At 33.0% G+C, this 17052-nt stretch overlaps 2 protein-coding genes across 13 annotated transcripts in view; both read left to right on the top strand.

The window, feature by feature from the left end:
- Positions 1-17052, top strand: part of LOC123532765 (secernin-3-like) — a 66675-nt gene that overhangs the window by 3938 nt on the left and 45685 nt on the right.
- LOC123532919 (secernin-2-like) overlaps positions 1-17052 on the top strand; it is a 133095-nt gene that overhangs the window by 104091 nt on the left and 11952 nt on the right. Inside the window, exon 1 of one of the 12 annotated variants that reach the window (XM_045314530.2) lies at positions 2581-2783. The exons of 9 other annotated variants lie outside the window; for them this stretch is intronic. The gene's annotated coding sequence lies outside the window, so the exon portion shown is untranslated. Of the gene's footprint in view, positions 1-2580; positions 2784-9671; positions 9808-16198; positions 16223-17052 lie in introns of those variants that run through there. 2 more of the 12 variants (XM_045314531.2, XM_045314538.2) reach the window with 2 other exon arrangements.

Raw genomic sequence — 17052 nt, 5'->3', positions numbered from 1 at the left:
CAAGGTCAAGGTCATTGTTACTAAAAATAGGGTTAGGGTTACGTTAGGGTTAGGGTTAGCATATCTTCTACATGCATGGAGGGATTTTGATGAAAGTTGGCACAATTGTTCACCATCATGAGACGGAGTGTCATGCGCAAGAACCAGGTCCTTAGGTCTAAGGTCAAGGTCACACTTAGAGGTCAAACGATACAAGAATGAAAACTTTGTTCGGAGCATATCTTCTTCATGCATAGAGGGATTTTGATGTAACTTGGCACAATTATACACCATCATGAGACGAAGTGTCTTGCGCAGTTCCCTTCTTTAGAATTACTTCCCTTTGTTGTTACTATAAATAGCTTATATTGTAACTTTTTCATTACTAGACGTAGGGAAAAATCTAGACCACTTTTCTGTAGTACAACATGCATGTTACATCCAATTTTGAGGTGTATTTTGACCAGTCTCTACCTGGTAAGGATTTCTGTGTGGACTTACAATTTTTTTTTTTTTTTTGTATTTTTTTTTTAAGATTAACTTCCCTTACTTGTTACTATAAATAACTTATATTGTATCTTTTTTATAATTGACCGTAGGGAAAAACCAAGACCACTTATCTGTGGTACAACATAGTTGTTACTTTCTAATTTTAGGTGTATTTTAAGGTATCTCTACCTGGTAAGGAGTTTTTTTGTGGACTTAGAAAAACAAAAGAATTACAATGATTACTAAACAACCACAAAATTCGTGGCATTGCCGCGTTTCTTGTTTTTTATTTCTTTTGCAAATAATGGTTTGCCGACAAAGACATTTGAAGTACTGATTGACCTGTTGGTTTTGTATGTTTCAGAGTAATGTATATTTCCCTAGAAGATATGCCTAGAATTATCTAGCACCAATATAAAACGTAACAAGAACCATATGTTTACCAGTTACAAGGAATGAAAATAAAATCAATATATTTTATTGGGAATATCAAGTAATAATTCTCTTCATTTATTTCTCTCAATAATATAATATCAACTGATTTAGAAATTGATGTGTCTTTTATTAGCCCAAATTACGTTGTTGCTATTTTATCACAAACTTCTGCGTTATTCTAGATGCAAGCAGTATTTCATTCAAGTTTCTTCGTCAAGCAGTATGGCTGCCAAATTTGATTGGAGCTGATATATCTCATGCAATGCATTGCGATTCAATGCAAAACCTTACGTTGTTTACTTGTTATTCGTTGTAGATGTTTAACCTTCCTGACATTAATGATGAAACGATAGGTAAAATGGTATTACCGTAATGAGAAATAAAATGATTGCAGGTCATTGTGATTCTAATTTAAACTTTTATACACTACATGTTTAGCCAATCGTTTTTGCCATATTTTAGTACACATACAAATGATTTGTCGAAACACTAAATAGAGTTATAGCACTTGATGTGTAAACTTTTTGTATCATTTTATTTGTCTTTGTGACGTTTCAAATATAATGCACACTGGTTACAGGAATATTCAAGAAAAGTCGTTTCTGCGACAAAGTGTAAAAAGAGAAATTATCTAAACAAAATCAAAGTCTTAGTTATGGAACTTGGCATTATGTAAATGTATTTTATGATTTTATGTTTAGATGCTTTACCTTCATTGTCCGAGGAAACTGGAAAAAAAATCAATTATTTTGTCAAACCAAACGTTTTTGGACAAGGTATATGAACCAGTAAAACTGTTGAAATGGAGACTTTTGCATGTTGACATAAATATATTCCTTTTTGCTCGTGATGCGCATTGTGTTGATCGAAAGTTTTGGCACTGGTATGCATTTTCAATTACATTGGCAGACACCATGATTATTGTTTTCCCAAATACAAATAACGAGCGTTGATGGAAACGGACATAATGATAGACAAAGAAATGTAAAGAAGATTAAACTGAAGAGGCGGAAATTGTCTGGCATTGTGTAGCTTTCCAGTTAATGAAAAGCGCCGATTTTATGCTCTTTCATATTTATTTTTATAATCAACTTATTTCTAATATTCCAACAGTGAACACTTGTGTGAAGAAATCGGTTTGATCATAATATAAATTTTGATTGTATAGGAATGTATTGTTGTCTAACAGACTCTATTTCGATACTTTTGATGGATAACATACCAAGGCAATGACATGTTATTCCTTATAACATTACATCATTTATCAATAAACAAGTTGCATCGGCGCCGTTACAGGCAGTCTACTACTTTATTATCAATTTTAGCTTTGATGGTTATTTGTGAACGAAGTTTAATGTGTATTTCTTATTTATCTACACAGTCATATTACATAGCTTCGAACTAAATAAGACAGAGGTTGAGAGATCAGACCTCGATCCTTTGGAGATGCAAGTATCCTCCTGACGGTATAGCTAGAAATACGTTTGGCATAAATGCATCTTCTCTCCTCCACTGTTTCAGAAAATTAACTTTTCAGTCACTTACAGAACAATCTGTTAATAATTAGGCTAAAAGATTACTTATTACCGTTACCTGTTTGAACTGGAGTTTAAAGAAACGTTGTGTTAGATACTACTAGTTTTCTTATATATTATAAGCCAATCTGAGTATCATTTCAACCATTAATCTCCTTGCTTTACTGGATATTGGAATTTAATGCATGTTACGTCAGTCGCCGACTGTGGCGAGCGAGATGTATGTATGTAGTCAATAAAGTATTGATCATGAACATTCTCGCGGGCTGAAATGCTACATTGTGTGTCGCTTTTCCCGATTTGGATTTAATTGGACAGGAATTTATGGAATGTTATTTGATTGCTGTGAGTATTCATTCTCTCTTGCTTCATGTACTGTATCTCTACTGAAACAGTATAAGTAAATGTTTCCCTCATATATCGTAATTCTTTGTTAGTACACCTTTATTGAAAATAGACCTTTTGTAGCATTTAATACTTTGAAGACATAGAAAAATTAAAATACATGTGTTTATTTAAACTGTAACATTAAGATGCATTACAATAACATGTTCAGCATTTAATAATCTAGTTTGGTTTCACCGAACAGTATAAGGATTTTCAAGCATCACACAAGGTTAAGGTGAACACTACACATCACACGACAAGGGTAGCTAAAGTTGTCATGTAATAGTTTCTATTTAGACAATAGGATTCTAACATGGAACATATGGGTCAGTAAAAATGTATTTGGCGAACGGAATTGTCCAAGACATTTGAAGAATATTGTATTTCTGTGTTTCTTGGAGTGTCTGTCTGGCATTTGTTGTCTTAGTTAATATTTTACGTTGTCCTTGCATTTTATGTAAAGGTCGATTTTGTGTAAATGTCGATTTAAGGTAAATGTCGATTTTATGTTAATGTCGACTTTATGTAAATATCAATGTTATATAAATGTCGAGTTTGTGTAAAGATCGATTTTATGGTAATGTCGATTTTGTGTAAATATCAGTTTTATGTAAATGTCGATTTTGTGTAAATATCTATTTTATGTTAATGTCGATCATTTACACATTCATACATGTATTCGAGTATGCTTTGGTTTTGGAGAGCTTACGTCTCGGAGGAGTTTCTGCATTTTTTTTTTATTTTACCTGAAATTTTAATATTTTATGATTCTGAAATGTGATGGCTGATTTGAAGTTCAAACAACCAGCGGCGGAAAAATTGAATTTACTGCAATCGTTCAGAAATAATTGACTATAAAGTGGAAAGTTTCACTGTTTGAATCAACAAGGAATATTTAACAAAGTATCATACTGGCTTTAAAATAAAATCTATGAGGAAATCGTTTAGAAGCATAGACTGCAATCAAACAAAATGGCGAGTGACTCGATTTTGGAATCAGTATGTCGGTGAAAGGAACAAATGTTATAAAATGGGAAACATTCTTCAAATATTGTGGACTTTGGACACCTCCTCAATGTTTTGTAAGAAGTAGTGCACATATTTCAAGTCCTATCATTTATCAAATTGTTGCAAAGGAAGGGAAGTATCAGGGTATGGACTGGGCAGACCCACGAAAGATCAAATGAGAGCAACTACACTAGTATTACAGTTTATCTTGCAAATAAGTTTAATTTTACAAGTTTATTGGCAAAAATAAGTGGAATGTTATTGTACTAAGGGCATTGCCAGTAGAGAAATTTTCAAAGCATGTTGAAACTTCTTTATCAAGTGAGACAAGTTAACCTGTTTCCAGAAAAGGAAATTCAAAGCTGACAGATCATTGTGTTTCTCATTCTAAAGTTTATATACTACATCTTTAGGCGACAGATATAAAACAATCATACACTACAATTATTTCTAGTGCTATGTTTAATTTTCACATGCGCTGTACTTTTCATTTTTTATTTTTTAGCGTAGGAATACCTTTGATGGAATGAGGCTGATTGTTTATAACGATGTACGTGCAATGTCATTTTAATGTAGATTGAATATGATAAAATTGTTATTACTTCTGTGCAATACAGTAATGGGAACAGTATCTCACTATTATGCGTGTCTGAAGTGTACAAGTCAGTAATCTTTGATAGGATAGAATATTTGAAGAAGCCTCCCCACCTAGAAAACCTGTTCAATTGTCAGCATCTGACATAGCAAAATCTATTATCGTATATTTAAAGTTTCATGTTTTGTAAGTAAATAGATGTTTTACAATCTCGAAATCTACGCGTTTTACACTCTCGAAGACCCGAAACAATAAACACCTACAAGAAACAAGTTGCCGTTTTTATCTGTTTTTTTCTAATACCAATAACTTACTTAATTCAAAGAACACGTGCTCCCTTGAAGATGCCAAGATAAAGCAAATACTTGACGGACAAATAAAAAGTTTATTTATCTTTGATAAGGCATAATTTTAGTTTTTGTTACTAGTTTAATTACGATGTTATTACTCCTAGCAACCTTCAAAAAGCTTATGTTGTGTGTGCGGAATCCGGTTAAGTATGATATAAAGGGTGTGAAGTAAATTCGTTCCTATTCGTTTTTTTACCCTAATAATCTGAATAGTGTCGACTGGATTCTGTTGCACGTCTTGCATTTATACTGTAACACCTTTTTGGTATACAAGAATGTTATCAAATACAATTTGGCATATAGACCGTAAGCTAGATTTCACATTTAAACAGTGTGCTAAGTTTGGATAATGCCATTTCGGATAAAATAAAGCGGTTGAATATTTTACAGGCTAGCTTTACCATTTCGTAACTGATATTGATTGAACTTTTTCATTTTCGGATGAATATACCTACAAGCTACTTAAGCCAGAAACATGAATTTATTTCAGTGACCAGTATATCTAAACTGTATATCTAAGTGGCTGGGGGCAGTGAAAATATTCGCCTTTTCGAAATTGAGTTATTTCAAAATATATATGTTTTTAGACAAAGAATCCAGTTTGTCCGGAAATTATAATATTTTTATTCAATTTTCTAAAACTGATATGTGTTCTTGTTTGAATATTTGAATTACAGCGGCACTTGCCTACTTATTTGAAAATGAAGCCTATGGTGAAAATAGGAACGAACTTTTTACACACCCTTTAGTTCAGAAAAAAAGATGGAACATTCAGAACTATTTTCATACACTGCTTTCACAGATATTAGATCAACTTTGCCTATTAGTGCCAGATTCAGTTTGCGCTAGTTGCTGGTTTGCTACTTGCTTTCTACAGATACCGATCCGGAAAATATAAAGTAGAAGTTCAGAGTTCATGGTAGCATCAAGATAGTGAGAAGAACAACAGCGGATCGACTTAAGGTAGTTGAAGCTTCCGAATTGTGATTTTGTCGTTGACCGTTCCAAAGCAGGCAGTGCACTGTGTTTCATCTTCATATTTGAGTAAGAGCAATTGACAAAGAGGTTAAGAATCTTGACGCCAAGTAGCTATAGGGTATGAACCTCTACTCAGCGAAAGTAGTCTTGTAAATATCGCTTTAAGTATTTTTTGTGTTCATGGTGCGCATTATTTAATTTGTTTTGTAGCAAGGTGGGCACTGGAGCTTAAACTAAAGAACTTCTCCTCATCATGAATCGCTTGATGGATCTTCATCAAACTTACACTTTAGAATTATTGTACGGTCTTCTCTTGTTGTGTCCCTTTAGGTGTAAGCATAAAAAACTTAAATAACTTCTCATGAAGCACTTGATCATCTTCATCAAACTTGGCCGTAGCAACATTTTAAGGCACTCTCCCAATTCCTTTAAAATGGGTAACCGTTTATGGGCCGCAAGAGCTAAAGTTAGACAACAAATTATAAACAACTTCTTATGAACTAATTGATGGATCTTCATCAAACTTCACTGTAGTGTCATTGTATGGACCTCTCTTAAAGTTGTTCAAATTGTGGCATTTGACATCAAACTTGGCCGTAGCAACATTTTAAGGCACTCTCCCAATTCTTTTAAAAGGGGTAACCTTTTAGGGGACGCTAGAACAAAAAGTAGACAAACATGTAGCTTTAAATGACATCTTCTCATGAACAGCACAATGAATCAACTTCAGGCTTGGTCTTTGGCATCATTATAAGGTCCTCTCCAATTTTGTTCAACGGGGGAGTGATGGGGTGGGGTTGTAGGGCACACTAGAGCAATAAATAGGATTACCTTTAAAAAAAATAATGAACCACTTGCTGGATCTCCGTGTCGCCATTTTTAGTTCCTCTCTTCATTTCATAGAAAGGCACTTGGCCTCTTTTTGGGGACCACTAGAGCTAAAAAAGGAAATACGTTAAAACAATTTTTTTTCTGGTGAAGAGTTTAATCTGGTATAATCTGGAATGATATTAGGGGCTACTAGAAATCGAAAAAGAACAGCTTGGTGGATCTTCATAAATCCTGGTTCATAGAATCCCTGTAAGATTCTTCCTCAAATTTGTCCAAATGGGGGCACATGACCTGTTTTATATTTTTATACGCCAGGTCAAGGATACTTGAGTGACTTAGTGTGACTATGGCCCTCTTGTTCACATTGTTACCAAGGATGTAACAGTACGTGTACTGAGTAGGTCAAGGGAGGAAAAGAATACAAAAGGGGAAAGATGAAGGAATCGGGTAATAAAATGGGTGCTGTGGTGCAAAGAGCCATTTAATGAGAGAGATAGAATTGCTACAAGGTAATGATTGCTGCATCAAAAATGTCTTTAATAGAAAACTTTTTATGCAAATACATAATGCATGGTTTGCAAGTAAATGCAGTGGCTGTTACTTTATAATTTTAGTGGCAGACAATGAAACGTTAACATACTTGTTGTCTATTCAAGAACGATCAACAAAAATTAAAACTGGCAATAAAAATGTATAAGTAGGAGATATTTACCTAACTCTGCAATCTGACACTATGCAGTTTAACGTAAAACATTTAAGCTCCGTCTTTAAGTAGGAACACGTGTGTACTTTATGATGTGGTAATATAGTGTTGCTTTTTGTATTAAACTGCTTGTGTTACATTGATATTACAGGAAATTTTTTGCAAGTTAGTTAACTTGAAGTAGTTCAATGGTAAAAGTAAGTCAGTAAGAGGTTATTGTGTACACAGCTTTTATAGAGCATTGCTAGCAAAAAAAATTAAAACATGTAGAGACTTTATTACATTCTGGTACTTATGACATGTGTAAATGTTGAGTTCTGCTCAACCCGGGACTAGAGGTCGTGGACGGTAGCTTGCACTTTTACTATCGTCCATGAACAAGCTCAATCAAACCGGGCCTGCAACATTTTCGTTTTTGTCGTGTTGGGCGACCTGTGGTTTTCCACTTTTTTATTTTAACAAACGATGTTTTATGGACTACATTTAATCTTCAGTTCGTTTTAAGATACAACAACATACTAACTGCTAGTTGTCAGAGGCGGTGAAAGGGGTCTTAACCCCAAGTACATGTAGGAAAACCTTTAAAACTAACTATGATTAAGACGAATTACAGTGAAATATAAATAATCAATACAGGATTTGTAATTTGTTCCAATCTTCTTGATTTCTTCAGAATGTTGAATCTAAGTGAGCATGTCCAGTCTATTGATATATTAGGAAAGAATCTACCCATCATTTTGAAAACACAATAAAAAGTCATTTATAAACAAGTTCTAATTCCTTTATTTTTGTAATGACACCGCTTCTATAAGGATGTTTGTCTATTGCATCCTATCGAGATCGAAAAAGGTTGTTTAAATCCATAAATATTAGACCTCCTTTCAGTTTTAGCAAAACATTTCGGTATGGGTGGTTCCAATACTCCCGCTTTCATTGCTTTGAGTACTGTTTAATCTATTATCGTGCAACTTCTTTTTCTTTTGGAAGTTTTTGTGATACTTAGACCCCATCACTTCAGATCCCCGCTCACAATTCTAGTTAGTTTTAAACAGTGGCAATTGCTATTTACTAATAATTTACTGTGTTCAGAGAACCACGTGCTCGCCTGAAGATGTAATCATTGCTTTGCCAAGAAAATTAAACTCTTAATAGACAAATAAAACATTCATTTATCGTTAATAAGGAATTAACTTTGGTTTTTGTTACGTAGTTCAATTACAATCAGCCTTCACGCAGTAAGTGCGAGGAATCCGGTGAAGTATGAAATAATTAAACAGTATTGTAGAGATACTTTCAAAACTATTTTCATACATTGCTTTTCTAAAAAGTTATACAAAACGCTAATTGTGAGTTTCGTCACATTTTAAGAGATGGAATGGTTTAAGCAATCGCTTAAGAGGTATCGAGTAATAGATTTACAACCACATCTTTGGCGTTATTGAGTAATAGGGTCGGAACCGCTGCTCAGTATAAAATATAATGATATTTGCGAAAGAATTCGTATAAACGCTGTAATAAGAATATTCTTTTTGTGCTCGTGATGCACAATGTAACGCATGCAGGTTAACGCATTGGAATGCATTTTAATTACATTCACAGACATCTCCTGTATAGCGAACATTGATAGGCAAAATAAAGAAATGATCTTGAGGTAACTATATCGTTCCATATAATGAACATTGCTTCATTTCTGGTATTTTATAAACAGCATTATATTTAAGGTGTTCCTAATATCCCAACAGCAAACAAAGCTGTGAGAGAATGATCATGAATTTACTTTTGATTGTATTGGAATGTGTTGTTGTCTAATATATAGATAATGTTGATGGGTCACATACCTAGAAAATCATATGTTATTGTTGATAACACTACCCCCTTTATCAATGAACAAGTTATAGACATTAACAGTATCAGTTTTATGCTTTGATTGTTGTTTTTTGAGTATATCGTATTTATATATTGGCATATTCAAGTGTTCTCCTGACGATATAACCAAAGATACTTTTTGCCTTAAGGCATGATTCTCCACATCTGTTTCAGGAGAGGAAGTTTTCATTTACCAGCTGAAACAATCTTGAAACAGAGAGAATTTAGTAATTTCCGTTACCTATTTTAATTGCAGTTTAATGGAACATTGCGTTAGATCTTATACATCCGTTTTCATCCTCGAGAAGTCTTTCGAAGTGTATACGGCAAATGTCATTAGTTGTTCAAGCAGAGCATTATTATTCCCTGAAGAAAGCATGTAGTCGAAACGTTGAAATATTAGTTAACTGTGAATTGACTGTATGTTTGGTTTTTATCCACAACATCATTTATAAGCAGATCTCCTGTAATAATTAGCATTGCCTTACTGGATATTAGACTTAGATGCGGATTACCTCATCGCCGGCTGTGACGAGAGGAATGTTTGTATATAGTCAATAAGGTATTGATCATGCGCGTTCTCCTGGGTTAATATGTTACAGTGTGTTTGGCTTTGACACATGATTGGATTTAATTGTACAGGAATTTATGGTACGTCATATGCTGTATTTTATTTCCTTTTGTTTCATATAGTGTATATATTATTGAACCGTTACGTGCATGTTCATTTTCGAGTTTATTTATGGCTTTTGTATAGATTATTTCATAGCAGGTCTCTGGCTACATGTATATAGTTGTTTGTTTTCTTATAGTTTCTATCCTAAGAACTATGGGTATGTGAAAACGTGTTTTGCAAACGAGATTGTCAAAAGACATTAGATGAACTTCAGTTCCTAAGTGTATGCAGTGTTTGGTATTTGGTAACTTTAGTGGCAGACAAATAAAAGATGTAACATGTCTTGTCGTCAAAAACAATGAACAAATACTTAAACTGGCATGCTGAGTAGTGTTTATCTTACCGCTATTTACATCAATGTGATCCATTTGAATCTGCTTTGATAATAACTAAGAAGCAAATGACGACATGTTGCACTAAATACTTCTACTTTCCTTTTATCATAGGAGCCTTTGTAAAAACATGCATGAGTAGGAGATATTTTAAAAATAATTACATAACTCGGTATATCGACACAAAATATTCAGACTTATTTTAAGAAAGATCGAACACGTGCGTACTTTAAGATGTGGTAACGGCTCTATCAATAACATTAATAGCTTTTTGCTCATTTGTTGTTGTTTTTTTTGTATAGATTTGCGTTGCATGGCTCTATGGCTCTGTTTTGGGTGCTCTGTGCTTCCGGGAAATCTACCCTTACCTTTTATCCTTTATATAATTAAAGGTTATTATCTTTGTATCGGGAAATAAAACACGAGTTCTGCAGTGGAAGTATTACGCGACTTAGGAGCGCAATATTCCTTCCGCTAAAGAATGAGTACATATTTCATATGCATAGACAATAACCGTTTTATTACATACGTATCTACATGTATGAATATAATGTTAATATTATGAATTTGTTCAATAGCCTGAATAAGATCGACAATACTGAACTATTAAAATGATTAATGAAAAGGCACGATATGTCGAGAACGAAAAATGTTCTTCCAAACTACAAACATGAAGACGTTTCAATGAAGACGCTTCCTGTCAATAACGTTAACTGGAGACTGGACTAAAGTATTTACTGTGTAGTAAGCCTATAAGCCTAAAAAGTTATACACATTATCAGGTGGGAAATTTTTGTTAATCACGCGGGTTAAACAAAGGCGTTTTGCAAACTGAATATATCCAGTTAACTCTCAGATAATATTCTAATATGCTTTTCTCTGTTAAAACACTCTAACGCTAGAATGACGTCACGCTAACGTGCGATGACATCAGTGTTTTTGTTGCGACCAAGAAAGAGCGCTACTGTATTTTATCTACTGTTTTACATTAAGGGTATATTAGAATCGAAATAATTCATAGCAAAACTGTGTTTTAACACTATTTATACATTCGGGCGGTAAAACGTCATAGAAATAATTTCACTGGGGCTGCGCCCTTGTGAAATTATTGAGCCCGACGTATAACCGTCCATCGTGCATAAATAGTGTTAAAACACTCTTTTGCTATAAATTATTTCTTAAATAATAACCCGCTGTATTATTACCTACATTTACACCCCATATCTATAAAAAAGGCCAAAATATATCAGGTTTGTTTGTACTGACAAGTACTGTTTCACACTCGTTTTCCTTCAAGAAATTTTCCCAAAATGTGAAAGAGAAAATACGACTTCAAATTTCCATACACTGCCCCTGATAAGAAGAATAAGTTAATAATTTCAATTGATATTCCAGACGACCCTTATCAAGAAACCAAGATAGTTGAACACAAAAACACAGAGCAAACAGAACAGGTGAAGGCAAAACAGGAAGACATTTCAAGCAATAGATCCATTTTTATCAGAGCCTCCTGACAGGAAAAACAAGTCAGTTGTCGGTGGATTGTCACCTTATACATGTTCCTGCGAAGTGACATTATCATATTTTTTCTATTTGCTAAGATAGCCTTTGCAAAATAACTTTTTGTAAGTTTCATAAAACAGCAGAAATTCGTGTTTATAAATAATCCAAAGAAGCATTAACACTTATATAAATATAATACGAACATCATATCACAAAAGAAGCCATCCTATAATGAAAAACACAACATGTTTTAATGAAAGTATCTAGTAGTATTTGCCCAAATTACTTTATCGCAATTTTATCAGAAACTCATTTATCTCTATCTGGAGAATCAAGCAGTGTTCTTCTTCAAGCACTGTGAATGGGTTTGTGGTAGAAGTGCAAATCTTAAAGTGGCTACTTTCTCGAATCATTTGTCCAACGCCCTGTATTAAGTGTTACAAGTTAACATTTTATGTTTAGCCAACATATAAACTTGACGAAACTTCGAACGCCCCCTCAGCATCTTTGACAATTTTCACATATTAACTAAAGTTTTTTTGTTTTTTTTTTTCTTTTTTTTTTTAACAATTACCTATTGAGAAACATCATTTTATGTTAAAATTGTACAGGAATTTATGGTACGTCCATATCTTCTTATATCTTACTGCCTCAACCCAATTTTAAAAAGCCAAAAAACTACGCATAAAATTCTAGAATTAAGAATCGTGCGAATTTCGATTAAAAGGCAGGAAAATCATGACAAAAATGTCACTTTGGAAAAAGTTTAAGTTTGGTTTGATATTTGACCATATATCAGTGAAAAGTCAGTATCTACAGTTCTTTATCCTTATATGTGATATAAAGGCATTAGCTCATTAGCATATTATATGCACGACATATCATATGCAGTGTCATTAGTCGCCGGTAGAAACCGGCTGCTATATTTGATACGCTTTAGGATTCTGCAGCTGGTAGGAGAAGTTATTAAAATGTGACAATAAAAAAATGATGTTGTAAATAAAAGAAAAATCACGCAGTTAATGAAAGACTTACATCAAGGAATTAGGAGCTGAAAATTGCATAATATTTTTATTATTTCAAAAGATAGCTTTTTAAGAAAATAGGAAACAATTTTTAAAGAACTTATCCCTATACTCCTATCTGGAACAGGTAAACATTCTCACTACTGCAGAGAGAATGCGATTACAATGGGCTTACAACCTTGTCAGATTAATAACCACAGTTAATCTATTTCTTATCACTTGCTAATAAATAAACAATTTGAACCTCAACCTACATAGAATCCCAATTTAATTCCAGTCTTTACAACATTCTACATATAATTTCTGAAATAGTTCTTTGAATTGGAGTAAAAATTAAATGGAATTCTAAAATATTGCTGTTTAAATAAAAGAAAGAGGAAATAAAACAGGATCTTTGAAAAAGGATACATTTATTTTATTCAAAGTTATGTACAAGATGCATTTGTTGGTAAAACAGACAATAAATTCCTTCTAAAAGCAAAATGTCAGAGGAAAAATGAATTACCACATACATTGTCTAAAAGAATCAAACGTTCTTGACGGACAATACAGCTGTATTGCTGGGTAAATAAAAAAATGAGTACTTTCATTTAAACAATTGAAACTTAATTATTTTGTTCTGTATTATTTATTAAAGATAATACTAGTTAAATGACAAGGAAAGCCTAACAATAAGTTAATTTCATATGAAAGCCATTACCAAGCCTTTCATAAAGCTAAAATCGAATCACTATTGAAAAAGATATGGCAGTTTGAAATTTAAGAAAATTGCTGATCATGGAGGCAGCCATTTTGTGTGTTTTTGTCGTCATTTACACACTGTTGAATTCTTTTTTTAGCAAATAACCTTTTAAATAGATTAATTTTAAATGTTTCTTGAATGAAATATGTAAAGCATGCTAAATTCTTTCATTATAAATTTAAAAAATGGAGAAATTGTTTTACAGAAATAAGTAAATACAGTTCAAATATGTATCTAGAAATTTATTAAGTCCGCCATTTCGTTTTTTTGTTGCCATGGAAACAAAGTGGCTGCCATTTTTGATCAAATATTTAAATGCTCATATTTTTTTTTATTTTAAGGTCGATTTTGAAAATACTTTCACATTTTTAAATGGTTAAAGAAATCCCAGCAGATGGAATTAACATCAAAACAACATTGCCTTTCCCTCTAATCTTTGCAATGTGTACATGTGGTATGTATATAAACCACTGGCTGGGAAACTGTTTGTTTACCTGTTTCGGATCACGTGATAAATTTGTCAATATGGAGTATATGTATATCATTAAATTTCGTGATTTTTTACCTTATTGTAAATTCAGTTCTCCGGCGATTGATGCTCTGCATCAAAATAATTATTTTACTTGTTTTAATTGAAGTGACATTTATGTGATAAAAGCTATTTTGGGAACAGAATTTCACTATTTCTCACATTTTCTACAGTGCAAAAATAGAGTAAAACATTTGAGGAAGCATCTCCCTTCATTTCTGACGTTAGTATCAGATATCAAAAGCCTTTGTTCGTTATTTTAAGTTTACTTTAACACGTTTTTGATAAAAGAAAGTTTCCAGTTTTGTGAACAAAAACTGATGTATGTTTTAAACTCTCAGATACTCAAAAAAAAAGGAACCAAACGTCTACGAAAAACAAGTTGTTTCTTGGTTTTCTTCTATGTAAGTAAGTATAACAACATCAAAACTCTCTAAACAAACGGTATTTTATTTGCTAATAATTTACTTCATTCAAAGAAAACGTGCTCCTACAGGAAGTGGTAGTTACTTTGTCTACTTGATAGACAAGTACAATTTCCTTCACCTCTCAAAAGAAACGATGATGTTTTTTGTTACGCAGTTTAATTATATATGTAATTAAACAAAGCAACATTCTAACGGCATATCATAAATGTGTGGAATTTGGTTAAGTATGAAATAATTCAGAAAGATAGTAGAGGTATTACATCTTAAGAACTATTTTCTTACTTTGCTTTCATAATTATGCAATCTGGTTTTGTTGCGTTTTGTTTTGTTACCACTACCGCTAATTATCAACACAAATGTCCCTTTGCAAAATATTTGATCACAAATATGAAAGCAATTTTATTTTTAGGATGTGTGGTTCTAATTCTAAAAGAATTTTATTCACTTCCATGTTTTACTTTGAACAGATTATAAAGCTGTCTATGGTTGAAATGGCCGTTACTATTAATATACAAGAGGCAATAGCTGATTTAGGTTATACCACATGCTGTCTATTAATAGAAAATCTATTCAAGAAAAAATAACTGCTTAAAAAATCCCTATTTAAAGTAGAATTATACGCATTTTTTTTTTAGTACAAATCCAGCTGAAATAGATGCGTGTGTAAAAAGGGTGGAGGAAATTATAGCTTTTAACCCAATATACCAAACTCTTCCTGTTACCAGTACGAAATAATAACTTTCCAAATATGAAGAAAAAGTAAAACTGCACGCAGGAGTTGCTTCCCTCCAACTTCAGAAATCTCTACCTTTAGGTAGATCATTGCGTAGAAGATTAAAGAAAAGAACTATTATTTTATTAGTCCGATTTCTTTATTTCTAAAACATCAACTTCAAATACTTATGCGACATTGTCGTTAATTTAACACATTTAAATGCACAGCAACCGAAAATTCACAAGGTTCACATTACTACTATAAATGTAAGTAGAGTATCTGGGAGTATTTAGAAATGAGTCACAGGGGTTGGATTTCATCTAGTTTAAGCTTCCCAATTGTGGTTTTGTCACTGACCGTTCCAAGCCTTTTTCATATTATACTTACAAAATCTGTTGAGATCTAGTAATATGAAATAATAATTATTTAATTCAAATATCTTCTTTCTCTCTGATCTAATTGCAAGAGTCAGAAATAAGAGATGTTGTGAATCCTTCAGAAAGCGCTGTTAAAGATGATTTTATTGCATTTTAACGGGCTTTAATGACTGATGTCGGTCTATCTTCATGTATGTTTGGCTGCTTGTTACTTCCGTGATTTTATTATTGCATTCAGTTCTATTTTGTTTATTTATTTCCATGTAATGGTGTTGCAATGGTTCTGCGTTCTGTTAATTTGACTTTGTGAATAGGCATGTACTTGGGTTAAATTATGTTTTACATGACCAAAGAGCAATCAATTAAGGAAAGAGGAACAAATTTTAGAGAGGATGGGATAAGGCCATCGGACCGAAAGGGAGGAGCAGTAAGGTGTAGTGGCGAAAACCATTATGTTTGGGAGCGTAAACCATTAAATGAAAAATGAGAATTATGAAATAATATCGAAAGAAGTAAGAGCTATCTAAGAAAAGTTATCACTGATGATCATGTGCCTGAACTAACCAGTTGGAAGGTAGAAATTAAAGAGTGCGCCGAACAAGTGTAGCAAACAGTTGGAATATTTAGAATTTATTAACTGAACAGAAGAAATAACGATGTGCGGGGAACACACGCAGCACACAGAACATTTATAATTTGTGAAGTGGTTGGAGAGTGCGTGGATCAAGAGTAGCAAACAGTTAGAATATTTATCATTTCTTAGCTTGGAAGAAAAACTAAAGAGTGTACGGAATTAAAGTAGCAAACAATGAAAACATTTATAATCTGTTTCGCCGATCTTCTGATGAGTTGTAATTGAAACTGATAAGCAGAATCTCAACCTGAGACAAGGCGTAATGTTCATGTGTTCTTCATTTCATTATTGTGTTTAAATCACTCTTTTTCATGTAAATGGGAAGAATTATGGTGCATTAAGGAATAGCGCTCTAACGCTCAAAATTACACGGAGAGTTGTTGGTAATCAAAACATAATTTATGTTATGAGTTAAAATTAGGTCTTTAACGAGAACGTAATTCAATAATGCCAACGAACTATTTAGGATAATTGAAAATCGTGCCGAAGTCATTAACTTTCATATCTATTTGAAATATTGCTGCACAAAGGAAACAGACGTAGTATTTTCTATATTTGCAATTGCCAACTGCACGATTTTCACGATATATTCAGTCTATAACTGATTGTCTCCTGAAAATCAGGCTTTCAAATAACAACCAATTGTAGTTGGAGCGAATTCTTAAAGTAGAGACAGTCTGGCTTCAATATGGTATTAGTTGCTGTGCGCATTTGTGCGCTGACATATATTGAACTGACCATACTGGCATGTTTCATTGTCACGAGAGCTTGGCTTCTTTAATTAACATTGTTTTCGTCCGTAAAGTTGAACTTGGTTTTAGGATTATTCTAAATTCCTTTCTTTTTTAAGGTTACTGGCCACCAAAATTCCTTGTCCCTAATTTCATTACATATATGTGAAAATTGTATGCCATATGGGATTATTATCAGTGCAG

Source organism: Mercenaria mercenaria, chromosome 11, assembly GCF_021730395.1.
Source record: "Mercenaria mercenaria strain notata chromosome 11, MADL_Memer_1, whole genome shotgun sequence".
Lineage (NCBI taxonomy): Eukaryota > Metazoa > Mollusca > Bivalvia > Venerida > Veneridae > Mercenaria > Mercenaria mercenaria.
Note: the sequence above shows the minus strand (reverse complement) of the source record. Positions and strands in the feature narration are given on the sequence as shown.